This window comes from Falco naumanni, chromosome 10, assembly GCF_017639655.2.
Source record: "Falco naumanni isolate bFalNau1 chromosome 10, bFalNau1.pat, whole genome shotgun sequence".
In the NCBI taxonomy this organism is placed as follows: domain Eukaryota; kingdom Metazoa; phylum Chordata; class Aves; order Falconiformes; family Falconidae; genus Falco; species Falco naumanni.
Genome location: NC_054063.1, coordinates 27,857,413 through 27,879,740, shown reverse-complemented (window position 1 = coordinate 27,879,740; position 22,328 = coordinate 27,857,413).

The window sequence follows — 22,328 nt, the reverse complement described above, 5'->3', positions numbered from 1 at the left end:
AGAGCCCTCCCAGAAACGCTGGCCAGTGGGAGTGGGACCAGCTAGAAGACACAACAGCAATACAAGTGGCCCATTTCCTTGTAGACTTTTACTGGATTTGGCTGATAAAATGCAAGTATCTACAACTGCTTTCTCAGAATAAAACTAAACCGCCTGCAATTGATTGCCAAGTATGTTGAAGGAAGTGTCCACGGAGAATGAATTAGAGCAAAGACATTTTCAATGCATCAGCATTTCTTATACTCATCAGTAATTTATTTTCATGCAGCTTTTACTCTCTTGTTTGATACCAATTGTACCTTTCCTGTACTTTCTTCAGCAGGCAAAGATTTATGCAAAGATTGTCTCCTGGCTGCTCTCATTTATAACACGCTGCCATAATTCCAGACTCATGCTTCTAATTCTACTGTTCTTGTTAGAAAAGGTGTTACTTTCTGACAATAGATGATCAGCTTCTCTCTGGGGTGCTCCTGCAAAGCAAAAAAAACCAGATGGGAGGCTCACAGTGCTGTTTCTGAACAATGGGAAGAGGTCATCCAAGCTCACTCCAATTTACTCAGACTTCACAAACCTGAATATACTCTCATGTCAGAGATGCTGTCACTTAAAAGTTTGCCGTAATGCACTTGAAGGGGATTTTTTTTCTCCAGATAATTAAAGGAATAAAAAAGACTGGATAGATACTGCCATTTCTGTAGACAAAAGCAGACTTTGTACATTGTTTCCCAAATTATATGACACATTTTAAAATAAACAACACTGCTACCAACCAGTAATGTCTGAGAACAGTGTAGAACGGGGAAACCAGCGCAACGATGTGCAGGATTTGACCTTCAGGGCACTGATAATTTAGAAGAGGAAGGCCTGTGTCATAGATGGTGACTATTTCACGCTGAATTTGTTCTGAGATTTGTTTTCCTCAATACCTTGTTCCAACCACCATTATATAACAAAGGCAAGAGCTACAATGCATTCAGGGATTTGGAGGGGGAGGTGGGGTTTTGTGGGTTTTGTAGTTCTGATTGTTTGTTTGGGTATTTTGCAACACTTCTGATGACATCATTTGGTAGACTGATCCATTAAAGATCAGCCCAATTTGATTATCAGTTTTCCATAAGGGTTCAAGACAGCTCACTTCAAGAGGAGCTCCAGTAGAGTTCCTGTTGCAGCCACGAGAGCAAGTGGAGAGGCACAAAGCAACAGGCCTTTCTAGCCCCTTCAGAAACTGAGGAATTAACCAATTTACTGCCCCTTCCCAAGGCTTGTCATTGTCTGTCTTTGACATCATGATCTCCATCCTGACAGCTGTGGTTCCAATGGGTTATGTCCTGTTCGCAAAGCATGAGTGTTCCCAGTCCATGGTTGATGGTGCAGCTCATGTCAGAGATACAGCTCATGTCATGCCATGATGCAGCTCATGTCAAAGACCAGCAGTCTCCTATCAGGACTGGATACAGTCGGAACATAGATCAGGACAGTTGCAGGCCACAGATCATAAGTGAGCATGAAAAGTACATACACTCTCTTGTAGTTGACTTCTTAATGCTTCCCTTTCACTCTGTTTCCGTCTAACCCAGTAGATAAATTCATGTTTTATGAAGATGTTTATATGGTACAGGAACAAAGACATAACTACAGAGTAGAATAGTCAGGAGAGGCCAAAAATTCAAATAACCATGAAGATTTGGTTCCCTCTTTCCTAGGACTTACTGAAGCAAAATCCTGGAGTGTTTGTTTGATTTTAACACCTCTACTATCAGTGCCAAAGATCTTTCTCTCAGCAGTTTCAGCAGTAGGAGATAATTGAGGGACATAATATGGCACAGTGTTTTCAAGGAAAACTTGTTTTCAGATACCTGCTGAGCATCATAAGTACATTCATTCTGCTTAGGCTGATGCAGTCAGTCAAGCACAGACCTCCAGCAGAGACTGTTCTGCTCATTGACAGGTGCTGAGGATGCTTTTATCATCTTTTAATACAACTCACTAGTGAACTTTCTGGTTTGCTGCAGTCCCAGGAAAACAAGGCTTGGAATGTCCACCTGGTGCCAGATTGCACAGTTCGTTACCAGCATGTAGGAAATAGAAACAAGCAAACAAAAATCATTTGTTTACTTTGTTTTTCATTATGGTGAAATCATGGCAGCTTCAAGCCAAGCACTACTTCAATAATTAAGCCAAAACTAAAGATGGGTAAATATTTGCAGCCATTTAGTTCTGTTGCACAACACAAGTAATTGACCTCCACAACAACAAAATTGGGTGTGTATTAGCAGTGCCAGGTGCAAGTCAAACATATTGAAGACATTCAGCTGGATGACCTCATTCATAGTGTGCCAGAGCTTGGTTTTCGTGGAGCTTTGGAATGTGTCTGGACCTACATTGCAGACTGCATCTAGGCAGCATGCGCGTCATTCTTCACCAAAGAAAAGCAGAGGTGGTTCCATGTTTCCTGTTGCTCTGAGTCTCCTCCTTTGAGGACTCGGAGAGGGCACAAGAAGGAGTCCTTGTCCTTGTTCCCTTTCAGTGACAAGCCCCCTCACCATAAAGCGCCACTATAATGTATCACTTTATCAAGACATGGTATTTAAAATGTTAGCTACAAAAACTGAGGAAGTTCTGTTATTTTGCTTAGGCTTTTTACTATCTATTACATACAGCTTCCTGATGTCTTTCAGAATCACAAACACATTCTAAGAAAACTCTGTTTTTCTGTTTTGTAGCATCTAAAGGTAAGTATTTTTTCATGTAAAAGTCAAGTGCTAGGCCTTCCCAGTGTCTTTTAGATGAATGGAAACATTCCAGACAATAATGCTTTTTGTTTCCTGTGCAGATGACGTAGATGTTATGCAGACTGCAATCTAAGCCACTTGCAGTAACCATATAATGCTTTAATTTTTTCCATTATATGTAATTTGGGACTCCTGAGCAGGGAAGTGGGGAGTACATGGACGACCAACATAGCTAAAAGCTTTGCAATTAGGCCAGTACGTAGTCCGGTACAATTGACATTAGAATGAGTTTGGATTTATAGTTTTTTAAGCCAGCTCCTGAAACAACATGCAGTACTTCATTTTTAAAATAACTTAAACATTTTAATAGTCTCAAATTCCCATTGCAATGGGGAAACTCAGAAGCAGGTTTCTTTCCACTGGCATTACTGCAATTATAGTTGCCCTGATACTGCCACAGCAAGTGTGGGGAGAAGAATGTGGAACTTTGATTTTCTGTCTCTTTGAAACCAAGGTCAAGTTATGTGGCCCTTTTTCCCTCTAAAAGCCCCAGGAAATTAGGAAGTTTTACGAGAGAAGTGAAGTAATAAAATGGAGACTTGTTAATCCGCTGACCCACTACCCTGTGCCACACACAGAGATAAAAGTCTTAAGAAGAGGTTAATACATGCCAAGGTGGAATATTTATACACACCTCCTGGGCACTCCTACCTGAGGTTTTCTTCAAGATGCCTCTGCATCCAGGATGCTGGCCACTGCTGCCAAAATAACAAAGCTCCTTGTACAACATGTGGGAAAATTATGTCCCTAAACAGGACTGTAGATTCTTCTACAAGAGTACCCCAGCTTCTAAACTCACATAGAAATGTTCAGACCATCTTTTTTCTCTTATTGAGGCTAACCAGCCCCACCAAGAGCAACAGAAGTTATTAGCAAAGCCTCTAAAAGCAATGCATAATACTGTTTAAATATTTTGCATTATTAATGGGGGGCGGGGATCACAGTTTCATTAAAATGAGTCATGGCCTAGTTAGAAAAATGAAGCAATACTGTAAATACAGCACTCGCACTGCTTGCTGCAATAGCTCATAAAAGAATGTGCTTTGTCCTGATTCTTAGCATAACATGGAATTCATGTGAGTTTGTGTAAACTGCCTTTTTTCCAACTTGTCACAACATCTGTCATTCTTTTTGCAGTACAATTGATCATTTAGCTGCAGCTGATGCTCTGCTTTTAAGTGCTGTCCCCTGGCTGCTGCAGCCTTCTCTTTTCCCCACAGAGTATCCTTAATTAAATTACTCTGCTTTGTACCCAGACTGCAAAGGGATGGGGAGCTAGAGCTGGTGCACAGCTCGCATTCAAGCAAGGAGGAAGCCAGAAACAGGCTGGCTTGTTGGAGAATGGTGCTACCCCCATGCAGTAGATGTGTCTTCCTTTGGGAGAACAGCCTACAACTACCTGCTTATAACTAACCTGGGAGCAGGAATAAGCTCAAGATATCCAGCCAAAACCAAAACCTTCTTTTTTTATCTGAAGCATTTTTTTCATATACAAGCAATGTAGTATTTGATCCATTTATTTGTTTATCTAACATGTTATTGTGGTTGGTAGTTAGCCCTTAATTCAGTGATTCACCGAAAATGGAGAAGTTAATTGCTAAACATATTTCTCCTTTTTTATTACTGCATGCGCAGAGGTCAGGCATGGAGTGTGGAAGGGACAGCCAGTGTAGCTCTGTCACTTCTCTGTAGTATGTTTCTAGTAGGTGCTCCAGAGACCACGGCCAGAAAGAAGAGAGCTCTGGCAAAGCTCAGAGCTAATCAGCAACATCTGAAGCATTTTGTTGGTGTACAAAGCAGAGGAGCACCAACCCAGTGCAACAACAGGAACACCTAAAGCCACTGTCCTTTAAATCTGGAGTACTATCACAGGTCAACCACCCAGCATCATCTCTGGTAACCTGCCTCCCAGTTAATAGCATGTGAAGCGCTATGTGGCCCAAAGAGCAGTTACATACAAGAGCTGTCCTGTACTCGTAACCACATCTGCAAATCTTTAGCTTAACAAGTACAACCATAGTATTTACAGTCTAACTAGAAGATGTGCAACACGGGGAAGTGATTGAGTATATTTCAAGCAAGTGACCAAGTGAGCTCTAACGCTCAGCCAAAATTCCCATTATTGCTAATTTGTTCTTTTGATTGCTGTACATCCATTTTTTTATTATTACTTAGTAAAAAAAGTGTTAATAAGCCTTAGCAATGGATCCAGAAATGAAAAGCCGAGTCACATCTTTAGGTAAGACAAACACACTATATGCTGCACTGGAGACTCTTCTGGCACTCAGCTTCATTCTCTGTTCCCTACCTACCACAGGAGCCCCTTATTCATGAGGATCAGAACTAGCAGGAGGGCCCTGTCAGCCTCATCGCCTCTGTGGCAAAAGCCCACCACCGAGAGCTCAAGTTAATTCTGAAACAACTGGTGCAATCTTTCCCATTATTTGGGAAATGGCCTCATGACTGTCAGGTGCCTCCTTCAGGAGAGACAGCAATTACCTATGAGCAGAACACCAGTATCAGGAAATGATATACATAATGGAAAAAAAAAAAATCCTTTGAAAATAATTTTTCCAGATTTGGTTAGGACCTGCTGGAAAAAGGCAGCTAATCAGGGTTCCTGTTAGCACAAACAAGTTCAAGTCTGCTAGTTCAACCCATTTAGTGGGCTTCTGGATGCAAAGCTGAACTGATTTGCATTGATTTGCATTAACTTAAACTTCTTCAGTAATGCCCAGATTCGCTCAGGAAGTTCAGTCCTATGACTTAAAACATCCTGTCCCATTTTCTTCCTCCTCCCAGTTTCCAATAACTCAGCTCTTGTGAAGAATAGCCCTGTATTGCTTGAACTTGAAGTGGGAGGCTTCCCAGAGCGGGACAGCTATGGACAGCTATGTAGATTTAAAAAATATCTGAATGAAATAAATCAGAAAGAAAGAGATAAAGGAGAATGAACTCATCAGCTTAATCAAAGTAATAATTAGCCACATTACAATTTAGACAGCAATAACGCCCAATATGTGAAGCCATATATAATTAGACCTACTTTCAATATTGATGTTTCTAGCAATTTGGTTAACGTAACAGCTTAGTCATTGATGTATGTAAATTTAATGGTTCTCATTAACAAATTTTGAGAGGAAACATTAAAATATGTTAAAATTAATGACGTACAAGTTAAAATATATGGCACTGACTGTACTTTTACCAGCCTAAATCAGAGCAGACACACAGATTCAAGCTAAATTAGTCAACTCTTGCACATCTGAGCAACAGAGCTTTAGGACTCTTGCCTAACCAAGGAAAATGAATGGGGTTTGGCCCTCATTTGCACTGAGTGGAGTCTGAACTACCTGCTAATGGATTAAGATTCCTGCTGAATCCTGAATAGGGTCAGGATTTCATATCAAACACCCACTGCTGGTTATCAGGAAAGATGGGATTAGATCTACAGGTGATGTCTACTAAAGGTGTTTTTAAAAGCAATAAAAGCAATCCTGCATATTTTTAAAGAGCAGGGAAGAATAGAGGAGAAAAAAAAACATCAAATTTAAGGTGAATTTACCATACATGTAAAATAAACTTCACAATCTAGTCATCACATAAGACTCATCGTCTTCTGGAGAAGAAAAAAAAAAAAAGGTAAAAATAATCAAGCCAACGCACATATCAATTCTGAATCAAGCAATCTTGCTGGACTAAGCCTAGAATTGAAATGATCTTGTCTGTGTATGACTAAAGGTTACTGCTCTCACAATTCAAATGGAAAAATGTATTCATCAAAAACTTATCTATTAGTTTCACAATAGTAAGCACTCTGTGAATCTGAAGAAGTTTCTTAGGAACAGGTAATACTGAAGCTTACCGAGAAACTATGTATCTGCCAATTTTCAGAAACAAATACTCAATTTGCTAGCAAGCTTTTCTTCCTTCAGTGCTCTGGAAGGAGAGGCTTGGTTGTACTCACACACTAATATCTATTTGCAGCTCTATATACTTAGGTATTTTAAATTTTCTGGTACCTTGCCTTGATACAATTTTAGAGATTCTATTAAGTATTTTATATAGCAACCCATTGTAAGTCAATCTCCAACATAAAGTACTATTTTTTCATATACATCTTTTTCTTCAGCTCAAGAGCATTTCAATAAAGCTCTAAAAGCACTGGCAATAACAATACGCAGGGTTGTGCATCACCATGGTAATGCTTCAGAAAATAGGTTTGATTTGGGGTCAGAAAGATCAAACATTATAATAGATTAAATGTACAGAATTCATCTTGATACAGCCTAAAACTATCATGCTCTAACTATCATATTCTCCGTTCTTGAGATTTGTGCGGAAGGCAAGATTCAGACAAGAATACTGATAGATGCTAAAGGGATTCAGACCTTCAGTAAACAGGACACATTTAGAAAGTCTAGGGGGGTTAAGGCCCAGTTTCCACAGCCAGGCTTTTGAAGTTTGAGCTAACCTATATCAAAAAGCAGGATTATGATTCAAAAGAAGAAACTCTTACGGATCATCTATTGCTTCATGTGTCACTTAATCCTTGAACTATCCAGCTGAACTACTCTTAAGTGTTTATAGCAAAATTTATCCTATAGCTAAGTAAACCAGGATAACTGAGATCAAGCATTTCTCTCAAGACAGTGAAACCTGGAAGAGAAAATTGGTTCTTAATCCTGTAAGCTCCCTGTGGAGGGCACTGCCCTGAGCACTGAAGATCTGCCATGCTGCAAGTAGCTTACAGAGATGCTCTGTGTATGGAGCTGGCACAGCACTCTCATGAGCTTCATGCTGTGTTTCACCTAATAAGCCCTGGCCCTGGGCTAGGGTAGCTAGATGACCTGCCATTCAGGCAGCTTCATGTACTGCCAGCTCAGAACAGCCTGGTGCAAATGACCCTGCACATGCAGCTGGAGATACCTCACATCTGTCTGCTTCTGCTCATGTTGATACATCTTCCGTTCAGCATCCAGAATCCCACACTTGTACATGCAGAATAGCTTTGGAATAGGACTGGATCTTCTGTAGGGCCCGCTCAACACCCAGTTTCAACAACAAGGACAAGCCTTTATCCCTTAATTTCAATAAGCCCCCAGCCCACACATGGTTTATCACACAACATGGTAAAGTTTTCAAAGGATGTTCTTTCAGCAGATACAATCTCTGCCCACAATTCAAATGGCAAAAGCTAAGACTGTGCTGGAATCCAGTTGAGGATCAAATTAGGCATCTCAGTTTCAGGAGTGCTCACGATAGATGTTTTCACTAACTGTAAATCCATACAGTTTTCCTGTACTGGCATTTCTAGTCTCATTAGCTGCAACTTGAAATGGGGTGATTCACTTGTCTTTTCTATAGATCTGTAGTGTATCACAAGAAAGCTGCTTAGCCTTTATTTTCTTCTCCATCTGTTAAAGGGGGTTAAAGATTTTACCCATCTTTGAAAAGTGCTTTCAGAATTATAAGCAGAGAAAGACTTTTAAGTATTAGTAATAAGCAATGTTGCTTTGGAAGACAGCTGTGAAATGGTGCTTGCTTTGGATCTGAAAGTCATCTTCCTCCCTTAGAAAATAACATGTTATATTTGAAACTTTTGTTGATCAGTTGATTTTTTCCTTTTTAAAAAAGGCAGGTTTGGGCTCAAAACAAAACAAAGGGTTTCTTGATCAGAAGCAGTCTTGTTCTGCACAGTTCGCTCGGCGTCTGTCTCTCCTCTCAGTCGCACTGGTGAGCTTCTCCACCTGGTGGAACAGAAGGGAGTGACGACTACGGCTGCCTGCAGTACGGGAAAGCTGGGCTTTGTCTGACATTCCAGATTTGATGGAGAACAATTACACCATTATTATCACAAGTTGTTTATCCGGCTACCTTCCAGATTAGTTGAGGGAAAAAGAACATAAAAGACCAGTTTATCTTGCAGACCTCTACATGAAGGAACTAATTTAGTCTTGCTGCCAAATTATCTATGCAATTATATGGTAATACATCATATCATTAGAGGACTGCTGAGTTATTTCTATGACTGAATTGACATGATGCCTGATGTTCTGTGCACGTACTGACTGCAGCACCGAGTCATTTAGCAGCTATGTTTTCATCCTCTTCATCCACTCATGTTACCTCTTGACTCAGTCATCTCTGGATAGCCCCTGGCTGTTGTAAACAGCCTTGGTGTGGCCTGGGCAGAGCCTGGATGTGTTTTCTGGTCCCTCGAGTGCACCCTCCTGAACAAAATCCAGTCTAAATACTTCTGCAGTTCAATTCCCCCCAATTCCCAGACCCACACAGATGTCCCTATATTTTCAGCTGCATGGTTTATCTCAGACCTAGAGAGGCATAACAGCAAGAAAGTAGGTGTTTTAGTAGAGGGGGTTAGTTGAGACGTTTTGAAATTGAGGAGATGGCATCACAGATAGTTTCGAAAAAGAAAAGGACAAAAAAAACCACAAACAAACAAACCAGCCCCGTTGGGGGATCATGGTGGGTGGAATAAATCCAAGGATTATTTCTTTCTTCTTTCCTCCTCACCTCTTAGGGTAACTTCACCCCTTGATTCAAAGAAACAGTCATCGTTTCAGGTTTAGTGAAATTCCTTCCTGCCTTCTCTCTCCGTGGCCATGGAATGGTCTCTCTTCATGGGAAGGACCCCCCTTCAAAACCTCTTACTGATTCTTCCCTACCTTGTCCATGGCACTGAACCCAGTGTGCCCCAGCACTAGGAGGCTGTGCAGACAGGCTGGTAATCCAGGAGTCACTGGCATAAATTTCTCTCTAGTTAGTTATGCAAGTGATTTATTTTTAAGCACTTTTCCAGAACTGGCAACCCACTGAGGTCAGTTTCATCATCACAGAGTACAAAAGTAGAGGCAGCACAGAAAATGGAAGGGTGTAATAAGTGGATGTAGAGAAGGCAGGGAGTCATCATTTGACAGTTATATCCCACTTGTGTCTTCTTTCATGGCTGCTTAAATCAAAAAACAGCAAATATGTTAAGTGAGAAGAGTTGTCCCTTTGTTAGTTTGGTACTGGGGTAGCCACCCTTAGACAGCTAGTGCAAGTTTTCATCAATGTTAAGCTGAAAATCAAACACAACAGGAAAATAAATAAATTATTTACAAGGGATAATTCATCAGTAATATTTAACTTCAGATTGAGAGTGATTCAGATCCAGAATATGCAAAAGACAGATGCCAAGTTCCTGGGGAAGCATTACATTAAAATAAACACTGGTTCTTCCACCAGCTTATAAAGTTTCTCGTCAATGTATCCCATTATAAATACAAAAATAACTAAGATGATAAGAAATACCTTCAGTAATGTGTAAAGCTAAGAAGTAGAAGTAGTTTTAAGAGCACTTTCCAAGATATATTCTCATCCAGATACATCAAATGAGACATGAAACTTCTCATCCATTAATGTCAGCTCTGTAAGACACAGAGATGACTTATTTATTAATACTCTGTAAGACTATGACTTCCTCATGGAAAAACTAGGAGTCAGTATGACCTTTCCTGTGAAGAGAGTTGCAGGATCAGACACTCATCTTGTTTTATCCCTCAAGATATTTTATGTGCACAGAATATCAATACGTGAACCACTTCTTCACCTTACTTACTCCATTATAAATGAGTGACTGTCTGATATCTGACAGGATAGGAAAGCTGACAAATCCATTAAATAAAACATTTCTATCTAAAGCCAAAAAAGAAAGAAAGAAAAACTTATTAGTGAGAAAATATTGAGAATATACGTGAGGGTCCAGAGCCATGTAAATTCTAGTTATTTCTAATTCAAGCTGTTACAGAAGTCCACCGATTTTGCTAACTGGCCTCAGCACTCAGGCTACTAGCTCTCACTGCTTCTCATTTTTTTGAATGTTAAACCCACAAGATTTTACTAAACTTAAGTTCTAACATCAAACATCAGGAGGTGGTCCATGCCATTTTAACCAGGATGCAAATGATTAAACAGAAACAAAACTTAAAATCAATGGATGTCAAGCCATGTTAGGTGACCATCTACTCACTTTAAACATTAAAACACTCCAAGAAATGTTCATTCCAAAATATATATATATATTTTTAAGGGAAAAAAGAGGAAAAGTTAGGTTAAAACTAACAGCCAGATATATCAGCCTCACTCTGCTACTTTGCACTCCATTAACAAAGAAGCTAGAAAGCCCACCTAAATGCATGGTAAATCAGATTTCCTTCTGCTTTTCTATCCACTGAACAATCCAAAGCAGCCAGATATTTATTTTTTTTATTTTGAAAGTGTTCAATTAACTTAAAATAATTTGCTTATTTCTATGTGAAGTTCTTTCTGTTCCAGGGGATTGGGGTTTTTGTCTTCAACTCACTGTATTTAAAAAATTTCAGCTAAAGGCAGATTATCTGATAATGGACAAATCACCTCTAGGTCATTAGCAACTATATCTCCTAAAGTTTGCATTGAGAGCCAAGTGAATTTTAAAGGAAATTGATGCTGTTCTCCTTCACCTTCTGGGCCTGGTGGTAACAAGAGCATGTGTACTAAACTGGGACCTCAACAGATAAAACAGCATGAAAGTGGCAGCTGCCTTCCACAGAGGCTTGAGTCAAAAGCCTGAAGGTACAGTCAGGCTTCTGAAGCTCAGCCACTACCAGATAATTAGTCTTTCATTAAAGTTCAGGATCTGCATATTGAATTAATTCTTTGAAGCAGCTGGCCAGCAAGAAACCATCCCACATCCCCACGTTAAAGCAGCAGGGTGAAAACAACTCAGCACTATAAACAGCCCAGAGTGTACATTATAAAGCCAACTTGTTTTTTTAAGTAAGAATAAAATTTTATACAAATGAGAAAGCAATTAAGTTAAAAATATTTTATAACAGTGGATAAGTATTGTTTGTTTTTTACAGAGCCCTAAATACTGCTATAACATACTGGCTCACAAATATAATTCTTTTTATCTTAAGTGCTTTAAGAAATGTGCAAAAAGTCACAAAATTCTTCTGAGGTACAATGAAACATCTGCCTGACAGTACTTTGTACTCTTACGCTATGGTTTAAGGAAGAAAGTGAAGAAATCTCAATCCTTTTGAAATCAGAAGACAAGTCTGTTAATCAGACTTTTCCGCATAGTCACACAAAACCCCCTCAGCATTCATTACAGGCTATTCATCTAGTTTTGTTTTCCAGTTGCCAAGGATCTTAACCTTTGAGCATGGAAATGTACAACCTTCAGGTCCTTTCATATTAAGGCTGCTACAGGGATGGTAATGTTACAAGTTCCGTAATAAGTATTAAATGTACAACTGTATGTTTAGAACAGAAACATATTTGGCAGTTCCATGATCTTCAAGAAATTTCCAGAAAGTTGAGTATCTTTTCTGCTGGACATTCTTGTACCCTAAGAACATATAAATGCTCCAACTGCAGAGGAAAAATATAAAGTTAGCACCTGGTAGTCTACAGCAGGAAATAACAAGATGGGCAAGGTGAGTTTTTTTAATTATCATTGAGTATTTTTCCTAACAACAAAGGTTCCTTCCTTCATTTGGAGCATTTCTAACTACAAAAATAAAAGCACGCAATACAGGTCCTAATTTGTGAGCACATATGGTTGCTGCCTCAGAAATGCAATTCAGATGTTGATAACAAGTGAAAAGTAATGTGGGTTCTGGAGGAAATGATTCTAAATTTTATCTTCAGTCAGTTCCACTTAGAAGATTTCAGGAAATTATTTTTAAGCATATTTTTAAGCTCCAGTGGCTTATGCAAGAGCTCCTATTGTTAACCTAGATGGAAACCATTTTTCTAGCTAGCATTTTACATCGTTTAAAAAAAAATCTATTGCTTAGAATTTCAATTTGATTAGTAGTGTCCACTGAAGTACATCCTGTGAATTGATTATCTCCTCATTCCTCTAAATAAAGATCTGAAAAGTCACAGGGGTTTTTAACCATCACTTGCAGCACAGTCTGAATTTGCCACAAGGTCAGGTCCTAATTACCCCGTTTGGCAATGACAGGACAAGGCAAATGTTAGCATGTGCTTCAAGGGTCACATTTTTATACCTGTTCCACTGTGAAAGCGATAGTTCCTGAAATGAGTGAATTTTCCCTGGCCCAGTTCCAGCCTGATGGTTGTGCTCTATGCAGAACAGTTCAACAAGCAGGCGGGACACGCTGCCTGTGTGGCTGAGCACAGCACCTCTGCAGAGGCAGTCCTGGACCTGCACCCTTTGAAGCTTGGGGAGAACATCCTACTCCAAGGGAAACAGCTGTAAGAGAATGGGGTATCATAAACTCAAGACTATTTCTTTCCAATCTCACATGTGTAAAGTTGCTTATAGGTGGCTCAGAAAATGTATTGGGTAAGTTATTGATCTGCAGTCTATCAGCTACTAAAAATTAGTGTCTGCCAATGACGTGAGAAAGTCTATTCAGGTATCACAGCAGGATGACGCTGTTGCTAACAGTAAGAGGTGGCTGACCTGGTTCATAATTCACGTTCCTAGTTTATATTAGTTTCACATATCCAGCACTGGTGACAATATTGCAGTGGAGCAATGGTGACCCAGTTCAAAATGACACTGACAAGGCATTTTTCAGATCCTGTTGCATTAATCATTTCCATTTACATTTTCTGTTAGCCACTATTCCCTGGCAGCCTGTAATGAGATTCTGCTTCTCAAATTGATTCTGGCCCCTGTTGCCACCCTTTTCTCTCCCTTCCTTGCACCCTAAGGTTACCCACTGTAAAAGCAGTTACTCGGGCTGCACAGGCTGGTTTTCCCCCTTTTTGTTCACTGTTGGTTTACGTGCTGGTTTATTATTCTATGGTAATTGTGAGTACTCACTGCCCTGGTTTGTTACTCCAATGCCATCTCCTCAATTTCAAAAAAGACCAAAGTTTATGTTTTCTTTTCCTCCTAAATTCCTGGCTTTATTCCAATAACAAAAAAGAAGAAAATAATCTGAACTAAGACCAAGCTCTTTCTGTTGACTGAGAATTAAATACTAATATTAAATACTGTCTTAGGAAAGACTGAAGTGTTCATCAATACAGTTTCTCTGCAAATAAAGTGAAGATAGAGTAGAATTATAAATGTTCATGTAACTTTTGTCTGCAGAAGTTCACCCCTAACAAAAGCAGAATTAAACATCTCTATGCACCATTGCGCCAGTGTGTGAACTGTTTTACACTAGCCTTTAGGATCAATTATGTTGGCATAATGTGTTCAGTTTTCGTCCATTTTTAAAATAGCTTTTAATGCTATTCCCATGGAAACTGCTTACAACCAAATGCCTAATGTTTGTGGGTTCAAGTATTATCCAGGAACAACTCCAAATCCAAAGGCTGCATCAAAAAGATGAATTCATAGGGACCGTTACCAGCAATTGATAAACACTGATGGCTATTTACTTCACAAGTCGGTACAAAACAGAACTGCTTAACCTAGTGAAGTTTTTAGCAGGCAATGTATATTGTTAGATCTTTTTCTCCAGTACAATTACTTTGCCTGCAGTCCTGTCAGACATAGCTGAAGGCTTTTCTAATAATAGGCAAAATTAAGTTTTGCAATCCCAAAGATGAGAAATAATTTATTTTCAGGCCAGAAAAATTCAGATTCACTTTGGCAGCAGAGCAGCTTCCCCAAAACCATAGTTCCTTGGTTATCTGCGGTGCATGTTGCATCCATTAAAAATCTGACACTTGACAAAAATCTAAGAACAAAGCAGGTAGCACCATAGAATGCTGATTGTTTGTGATTACTAGCAAATCCTTCAGATTTTCAAGGGTTCAATATGTCTGACCCCCATTTAGAAGCAACACAGTCTACCGATTTATTATTTTTTCTTAATTATCTTGAAGGTATTCCTAGAAGGCAAGCGACCTGTTAGAATGTGGGGGGTGATGTACCATGGAAACCACCTGGGGTTTCCATAGGACTGAATCTACTGCTATGGCAGACTGGTAATTGAGGCACATCTCACTCCCTAATTTATGTCAGGTTTATACTATTGCAACACTATTCACTTCACTTTACTGCATCCAGCTAAACAAAGAGTGTTATCAGGTTGAATTTCTTTAGGAGCTTTTGGAATTGGTTTATTTTTTAAAACTCATTCAGGCTTCTGGAATAAGAGGATCTCTTCATAGACAGCTTTTCTTCTAACCTTCTCCTTTCATTTTTTTTGTTTCTTCTTTTTTTTGAATGCTTAATAACCTTTGTACAACATCCATGATTTCAATTTTTCAGCTCTCCTTTCAGATTCTCCATTTAAATTCACACTGTTATATCTCCTCTCACATTTTACAAACTGTAATTACAGCAGTGTAATTATGAATTTGCCTCAGTAAGTTCAAGTGAGTAGTCTATAATAAACAGATAAACCTGCTAAATTATGAATAATAAGTGAATTCTCATGTACTATCCCATAGGATAACAAATAATGAAGAATGTCTTCTTTATTATTAATAAGAAATAATGAATAATGGGAAGTGATACAGTGGAATGGCTTTCCTCCCTCTTTCCCTAGTGCTGAGGATACCTTCTGAGCCCTCCTTCCTCCAGACTTGCTAGTGTAGCAGATTTTATACAGCAGTTCTTGAAAGCATATTTTGGCAACAGGATGCACATCTGAAGAACAATTAAAGAACCTTCTGCAGCAGTAAAAACCACTCAGCAATTTAGTTGATATCTGTTCATATTCCCAACAGAAACACTCATACATGGCAGCGGCTCCAAGTTTTATTAGAAGTCAGATAACCACATTAGCATGTCATCAGGCCTGAAATAATACAGCTTTTCCTCAGCAGAGCTCATTAGCTCAGTACAGAACAGTTACATGACTCCTGGCCATCTCAGAGCCCAAGCAAGTTGAGCTCTTATTAGTAAAATGCGCTATAGGCCTTCCCAATAAAAAAATCCCAGTCTGTCTTCTGTACCTACACGGGATGAGGCACAGCAAGCCATTTTCCTAATGAGAACTAGGGAGTGGTGAATGAGGACTGCTGGGGCTTGGTTATGTTTCCCTAACAGAACACTTCAATGGCCCACAAACAACACCTATCCCCTCTTTGTTCAGGGGATGGGGCTGCATGACTACTGTTGAAGTAACCACTTTGCAACAGCAAGTTTTCAGACATGGTTTAAACTGTACAATGAGTCATAAATGCATTGCAGAAGCCAGCTCCCAAAACAAGGCCAGCTGTGAAAAGTCAGCAGTGCCATCCATTGACTAAAATTTGTAAGGCAGGTGCTTGGCAGGGGAGAAATATCTATCAGTGAACAAGCAATATCCCTCCATTCTGCCTTCTTCCTATTGCAGATAATTTACCAAATAAAGTCTTTATATGTTGGACTCTGGTTCCAAACAAGTTCCTATAATACCTGCTCTCAAGCAACCACTGCCAGACGTGTTAAAAGACTTCACTCATACAGAGTATCTGCATTCACACTTGTTTACTCATGACGGATGGGTGCTTGTGCCAGCTAACTAGCATCACAAGGAGAACATGACAAGTCGCATGGTGATCACATGCCCAGAGCCAAAGAACAGGCTCCTTTTTCTTCTCCTATTGAGAGCATATAACAAGCACCACCATAATGCAAGATCAGAACCAGGTACAGTAACATGACATGGGTAATACAGCTAGGAACAGGGTGATCGCAAGGAAAGGGTCCTTATTTAATAAAATCTCAAAGTTAACAACCCTGATACAGAATGACTATTTACAGGTCCTACTTTACCAAATCATCGTTGAAAATATGACATAAAGTGATAGGTTAGATGCTTTAAAAAAATATTGCCCTTTGTTAGGGATTGTTAGAAAGATCAGCAGACCAAAAGGCTGCTTGTAACAGTGGGACATAATCTACAATGCTCTCGAGCTAGGGCTCATTATAAGCTACTCTTGTATCAATGCAAGTAATATTATTAGTATTATTTAAGGCTTGGTCATTTAAAATAGTTACAATTTTGAGTGTATGTTAAATTCTGGCTAAAAGAAAGAGCAGAAGATGACACAAAATGAAGGCACACTCTCCTCCTGCACCTGCTCCTCTTCTGATCTCAGGAAGCTTATTGATGCAGTTTTCCTGATGCAAGAACAGAGATAAGATACAAGCATGGGGACCTACCCTTCCGCAAAAGGCTCTCTTGTTGCACTGCTCCTGAGTGCTGGCTCTGTAGAGCAGGCAGGAGTTAAGGACCACCTTGGCCTCTTTACTCATGCCCTTAAGTAAGTTCACAGAAGGTTTTTTTCCTTATGGCCAGGCACATCAGCACCTCTTTGGCAAACTAAAGGTGTATATTCAAAAGCTGCAAGGTAAACTCACTTGCATGTATTAAGAGTACAGACCAGGGCGTCACTCACTTTAGAAGGATGTGTCCCAGTGCAGCAGTGTAACTGCCTGAAAGATCTGGGAACAATTTCCAGTAACCTTATACAAATAGGGGCTAATGACTGTGTTTAGTAATTCACATCCACCTTTTCTGAGTACACTGCCGATAGAATATTGCACTGCACCGAGTTGTTTGGCCAGAATCTCATTATGGCATTATGCAGTGAGAGGTAGAAAAGAGGGAATCTGGCCTTGGCTGTAACTTGTTTTGTCTGAATGGGCTGACAATTTGCTTTATAGCAATATTGGTAAGGAACAAAGGGCAGGAAAATCTGCACTTGACAATCTGAGTCATGGGCTGCTACAACAGAATGTTATCAACTATTTACATAGCTTTTAAGTCTGAAGGGGAAGAGGACAACTGGCTTTTTTATTTGTGAGAACAAATTGAAATTGCTGAACATTTAGGAAAACAACCACCAAACATGCCTTTTGCCTAATTTTTCCTAAGTTCTCATGAAGTTATGATCAGTACAGTAGTGAAACAAACTGAAAAATAAATCTAAAGGAGTCTGTGCAGATTTGAAAGTCCATGGGAATCAGAAGAGGTGTAAAACAGCTTGAGGAGGCAAAGCAGTCCAAGCATTCAGCTTCCAAATTTGGCCCCATAAGTTTTCACTCCACAAAATACCACTTTACCCATTTTAATAGCAGAAGACATTAAAAAGAATTGACTAAACAGCATCATTTTGCATCCTTCGTTGTGTTATATTCATCAGCACAAGACACTTCACTTTCTCTGGGCTAGCTTTGACTCTTAAAAGTTTGATAGCTCTTTTCCAGACATACAGGTCTAAAGCAGACACCTCTCCTCAGTGGGTTGCACCGAATGGTAAATTAAATAGCCATCTGAAATGCTAAACCCCAGGTACCTGAATGAATTCTTTGCACTTCACTGCAAAATAAATACCAATCTAAAGGTAGAAGATGGTAAATTCTTCACAGACATGAGGAATGGAAACTTTGCTGGATACTAGAAACAGTGACTTCAGTTAAATGTTAAAGGCTGTCTTCCAAACTCTGAATGGGCACATGACAACATGTCTCAAGGCTGGCAGTGCATACAGCAATTACTGCTGCTTCCAACGTATTCCAAAAATAACTCAGGTTAATTGTTACTGAAAGGTGAGAACAGCCAGCGACTTCTATGAAGTATGTTGTGTGTGTCCTCAGTGCAGCATTATCGCACAGAGACAGGGCAGAAAGGCCAAAAGCTGTGCGGACATGGAGGCTGAGTTACCCTCCACATTAGGGTGAAACACATTAGTGGGTGCCAAGGAAGCTGCTTCTGCTGCCACTCCGTGTAGTTTATCTGTTCTGTGAAAAAAAAACCTTCTTGCTTTGCTGGGGCTATCAATCCCACACCTAGCAGGAGACACTGGATGTGATTTTCACTCACACACATCCAAATGGCTACACATCACACTGTCCAAATGAAAAAATGCCTCATCAGAAGATTACTGGAGAGGACTCTTGTGGAGAGTAGAATTAATGCTGCTGACTTCCTGTACCAACCCAGGCACAAAGATCCTGAAAGAACTATGTGTCCTCCATGAGAAAGAGGGACCCTCACAGCTCAACAGCAACAGTCTGCTCACTCATAGGCATGCCAAGGATGGGCACATGAAATCAGCAGCAGGTCACAGAAATACAAGCAATACGGATGTTTTCACTTCTATTTTCTTCTGGTTTTACTTTATACCCCTTTCTGTTCAACAAGACTAGGGGTCAAAGAGCAAGATCTTCTCAGGAGGTGAAATTCATCTTTCTGCAGGGGCTCCCATGAGTCATCACCTAAATTGCCTAATTATCTTTTAGAAGGATTTGGGTTGAAACCACAGTTTCCTTTGCTCAGACAACCAGTGGTCTGCAATGGAAGTTCCCACACATCTCCAGGGCACTGAAATGAAACAGGGCCACACAGCCCCATTCTTCAAGGATTTGTAGGTAAATAAAGCAAATAACTCTTTCTTTGCTGTCCTGTTTGGGGATTTTTCTCACCCTAAATTCCTCTCACAGACAAAAATATCTGGGCTGGCTTCCTTTGGACGTAGCTGTACTATCAGTGCAGTCTTCTCCCATTTGAATATAAGATACTAAGTTTTAATGTTTTTCCAGTTTTTGCTTGAGAATGAAGATGTCCCTGAAAGCTAACTGTGTGTACTGGAGCATTCTTGACACAGAAATTTCCTACTAAGTATCTTTATAAACTACATATGGATTCCTCAAATAATAAGCAGGCATTGTGTTATGCTTTGCACAGGTACAAATTAAAATTTCAAGGAAATATAATTTCCTGATATCATTTTAATTCATGTCCATCTTATGAACTATTCACATTATCTCATCTTCATCATTTAAACAGCCTTGGAACATGATGTGAAAAAGCCAATGTACTAAAGAACTAGGCCACTTAAAACTATTTCACATGCCATGCCCTTAATTTACCATAATATAAAGAAATTTACCTTAGCTTCTTTTCTGAATAAGGTTCATGATCGGTTCCTAACTCGTCTCATTATATTTATGTACATGGCATTACTACATTTGTAATAATATTAAATGATACAGCTTCCATCATGCATAAGCAATTGCCTCCCACTCTCATATAGGAACCAATTTGTACTTGTCTATTAGAAGGCATTATATTTTGGAACTGTCACATTCATGATCCTTGAATTATTGGTAGATGAAATTATTTGAAAAACTTAAAGAATTTTCTCTCATTTCTTCATCATCAAATTATAATTTTGCTTTGACTAAGACATTATTAAAAGTAAGCTGCTACTGAACTACTAATCACATTTATCCTTACAAATGAACTTAACTCCTGAACTAGCTCATCGCAGGGACCTACAAGCATCAATGGCAGTACTTAGCTTGCACTCTTGGCAAACCACAGATGGAACAATTCTGCAACATGGATTCCAGTTACAGAAATCGCATGTTACAGCATACTTCAGATCTGTCAGTCTGACCTCGGTGCCACAGAAGGTTATGGAGCAGATCATCCTGAGTGTCATCACATGGCATGTACAGAACAACCAGGTGATCAGGCCCAGCCAGCAGGAGTCTATGAAAGGCAGGTCCTGCCTGATGGACCTGATCTCCTGTGAAAAGGTGACTCAGTGGATGAAGGAAAGGCTGTGGTTGGTGTCCGCCTGGACCTCAGTAAAGCCTTCGACACCGTCTCCCACAGCATCTCCTGGAGAACCCGGCTGCCCATGGCTGGGACGGGGGTCTCTGCGCTGGGTAAAGCCCTGGCTGGCGGCCAAGCCCAAAGAGCGGTGGGCAATGGAGTCACATCGCGCTGGCGCTGGGCACAGGGGTGTCCCCAGGGCTCTGCTGGGGCCGGTGCTGTTTCACGTCTTTACCAGTGACCCAGACGAGGGGATCGAGTGCACCCCCAGTCAGTGTGCAGGTGACGCCGAGCTGGGCAGCAGTGTTGATGTGCTGGGGGGCAGGAGGCTCCGCGGGGGTCTGGGCAGGCCGGGCCCACGGGCCAAGGCCAACGGTACGAGGGCCAGCAGGGCCGCGTGCCGGGCCCTGCCCGTGGGCACCGCAGCCCCGCAGCGCCCAGGCCGGGGGCACAGCGGGGGGAACTGCCCGGTGGGAAAGGGTCTCTGCTCCCAAGTAACAAGTGACAGGACAAGAGGAAACAGCTTCAAGTTGCACCAGGGAGGTTTAGGTTGGATATTAGGAAAATCTTCTTCACTGAAAGGGCTGTCAAGCGTTGGAACAGGCTGCCCAGGGAGGTGATGGAGTCACCGTTCCTGGAGGTATTTAAAAGATGTGTAGATGTGGCACTTAGGGACGTGTTTAGTGGTGGAGTTAGTTAACAGCTGGACTCAATGATCTTAAGTGTATTTTCAAACCTAAATGATTCTGTGATCCTATGAATTGCAAGTGAATTCTCAGGCTCATCAGTCTTCCTTTAACTTCCTCCTTGTCAAACTGCCTTTCAGCTGCACCATCAGTATTACTTGTACTTTCATGTTTATAAGTAATATTTGAGGCAGTAAACAACAACTTGGTGGATCTTGCAAATGGAATATGGCCCCAAGTCCACTATTGCTGGCAAAGAGTGTATATAAATGTAGTGACGTGCAAGGAGTAAACATTGTACATATTACAGACAGACCTGCGTATCCAGCATAACACAAAAGTGTCTGGGTGGAAGCATTTTCTTGAGCTGTCTTTGGAAGTTGTACCTTCTCCTCTTTGTCTTAGTTACAGTGAGCAGGATAGAGCTAATGTGTTTTTCCCTGCACTTCTCTATCTTCACATTAAGGTACCTTAAACCCAGGTGTTTGCTTGTCTTTCAGTGAGCATAGATCATTTGATGTTTATTGTATTGTTCCTTCCTGCCTCGAAGCAAAATCTCCCACTGAGATTTTAGAGACAGCAGAAAGTCAGACTGTACATATAAAACTGCCAACTCTGATGCTTTTATGCCTTACTAACTGATCTCCTACTCTTTTCTGCACTTGCCCAGGATTTCTAGATGTCCAGCAGCAGCATAACACATATGCCACAGGAAAGCTCCTCTGTGCTCTCTACCATGCAGTGGTTCTAATGGGTCTGCCAGACAAACACAGGCAGGTGTCCAGTGTGCATGCGCGAAGCCCAGTTGTGTCCATGCCAGTGGAACTTGACTGACATTTTTAGTAAAACCAGAATTAACTCCTGGGATGTTTTATAATTAAAAAAAAAAATACAAAATTGTAGTGCACTATGATATATATATCACCATATTAATACTATTTGTCTGCTCAGGTGGTGTATTAACAGTCACAGAAAACACATTAGCAAATTGCTTTGGAACAGTAATAAACATAATAAACATGTGAAATTGCGTTCTGAGAAAGTATTGTTCTACAAAGCATTCATAGAAAGACTAGATTTATAACCAAAAACTAAAGGAAGTATAAAACCCTAGAACTGGCAGTGCTGTTTATTATGCCCAGAACAGACTCTATTTTAATGCATGTAAAGCTCTCTCCCTCTCGTCCTCCAAGATACTCCTTGAAACCCATCTGTTCTGTGGTGCGTTGTACTTAACCAGAGCCACCCACCATGCTGTTTCAGCATTGTACCATTCTGTGTTGTCCTGTGCAGTTCCAGCTTGTACT